The sequence below is a fragment of the Macrobrachium nipponense genome, chromosome 38 (assembly GCF_015104395.2).
Source record: "Macrobrachium nipponense isolate FS-2020 chromosome 38, ASM1510439v2, whole genome shotgun sequence".
In the NCBI taxonomy this organism is placed as follows: domain Eukaryota; kingdom Metazoa; phylum Arthropoda; class Malacostraca; order Decapoda; family Palaemonidae; genus Macrobrachium; species Macrobrachium nipponense.
The window spans coordinates 46,830,100-46,832,599 of NC_061098.1; the positions used below are offsets into that span (position 1 = coordinate 46,830,100).

At 32.6% G+C, this 2,500-nt stretch overlaps 1 protein-coding gene across 1 annotated transcript in view; it reads left to right on the forward strand.

Moving 5' to 3' along the window:
- LOC135209827 (uncharacterized) overlaps positions 1–2,500 on the forward strand; it is a 98,045-nt gene that overhangs the window by 4,388 nt on the left and 91,157 nt on the right. The window lies entirely within an intron of this gene.

Here is a 2,500-nt window from a genome sequence, read left to right on the forward strand (position 1 = left end):
TATATATATATATATATATATATATATGAATAATTCCAGTAGCAAGATATAAAGACTTCAGGAGATTCCATGATACAAATGATCAAAAGCCAAGTTTATTAACAAAAAACGTTTCGCACTCATGACTCAGTGCATCATCAGTCTGCGAAAAGTAAAAGGTAAAATATGAATACATTATTAGCATAAAAGGAACTCACAATGCAATTAAAATTTACAAGTTCAGACAGTAAAAAGTAAAAGCATAAAAAGCACATAAAACAGTAAACAAAAAAGAGACTACCAAACCACCAGATACAGTTTTTTTTATGGTTTTAACAGATCCATCTTTAAACAACTAATTGAACTTGAAGTGCAAGAGTCAATGTTCATTTTTAACAAGCAACTCTATTCACAGGTCGATGGAGTTGCCATGGGGTCGCCTCCTGGCCCCATTTTTGCTAACTTTTTTATGTCTGACCTTGAAACTAAATTTTTAGACCAGTGAATCATAAATTTAAACAGTTTTTTTTATCGAAGATATGTAGATGACACTTCTGTTCCAACACTCTTGGCAATGTTCTTTATTTTTAGAATATATTAATCAACTCCATCCAAACATTCAATTTACCATGGAGGTAGAGAGCGGAGGTAGTCTTCCATTTTTAGATAATGTAACTAGACATTTATCTGAGTTTACTACTTTTGTTTATAGAAAGCGAACATATATGGGCTTACCCAATAACTACTATAGCTCTTGTCAATACTCTTAATACAACTTAGTCCATAGAGCTCTAAAATATTCTTCAACCTGGCAAATATTTCACAAAGAAATTGTCTCCTTATGAACTTTTTCAAGGCAAATTCCTATTCACAAGATATAGTTCATAAAATCACTAATAAGTTATTAACACAATTTTTACAACCTTCAACTGTCAACTTTGATGTTACCAAAAAAAAAAGGATTCTAAATCCTGTATGTGTCTGACTCCAAATTTTCCTTAAATCTCACTCGAATAATTGAACAGGAAATTCCCTGACTTAAAGTTAAACTTATCTCCAACAACCAGTGTACAATAGGATCATTTTTTTATTTCAAAGATCGCCTGCAGTCCTTCATGCTATCCAATGTGGTTTATAAACTCACATGCCCTGGATGTCTGGTCTCTTAAGTTGGATCGACGCGGAGGTTACTGCAGGTCAGATATTGCAGCCATTTGGGTTTCAGCTTTCCTACTGGCCAAAGATTGATGCAGCCAGAATTTTCTAACATCAAAAATCATGCCGCAATATGTAAAACCAAAGTTTTGAAACAGAACCTCTCAATAATTGGTTATGTATGGATCCAGACCACTTAACAACTTTAGAATCGTTAGTATATATTAAAAGACTGGTTCCCTCTCTCAATAGTAATACTTCTTCAGCAACTTTGTATCTGACATAGTTGTCATCTGGCTTTGGACTCCATTGTATGTCATTCCCTCTTCTCTCCTGCTTTTGGACGGTTGGCATTTGGTAGTCTCTTTTTTTATTTACTGTTTTATGTGCATTTTATGCTTTTATTTTTCATTGTCTGAACTTGTAAATTTTAATTGCCTTGTGAATTCCTTTTATGCTAATAACATATTTTATTTTCTTTAACTTTTCACAGACTGATGATGCAGTGAGTCATGAGTGTGAAACGTTTTATGTTAATAAACTTGGCCTTTTATTATTTGTATAATGGAATTTCCTGAATTCTATACATACATACACACATATAAACCACGAAGGAAAGTGAAACACTGGTGTAGCTACAAGATCTTTTGCCTCAACGTCCTTAACTTAGCAGACTGACTGACATACATGAGAAACTGAAAGGACAAGGAAGGGTCGTATAAGTGACAGATAGGGATTATAAGGAGATTAGTATCTAGAATCCAACACTCCTGGTGAATTAGTAACCTTCCCAAACGAACATAAACAAGGGTACAATTTAACAGGTTTACAAAAAGATTAAGTCTAACTGCTCAGACACAGGGACAAGGTATTTAAAGGATTATACAGGGAGGCAACTGACCACATACAAACCTTTGGTAAACAAAAACATATTCACAAAACATAGTAAACATACATATACAAAGAAAATATCTATAAAGCAACTAATTTGTGGTTAAGTCTGTGACTGTATCTTTGAGGTCATTCTTAAACATGTTACAAATACAAGGGTCTAAATATAACAGGCATCGACTAATATCCAAATTACAATGGGAAGTAAGTTGTATAATAGCAGATTCAAGAAATTGAATACATTAGAAAAATAAGGAAAGATTCATGTTATCCTTCACATATATTATATATTTGTTATGATAAATCCCACAAAAAGTTTTATAGTGTAAGTAACACGGAGAAAGAAACTTCTAAGAACATTCTCAGCTTGCCTTATTTTAACGGTTTTGAAACCATAAAATGACTGTTGAAATCTTTTAAGGTCAACCTCGTTTTTTCCTATAATAACACACTAAAAGGAATGTTAATAAAAAAT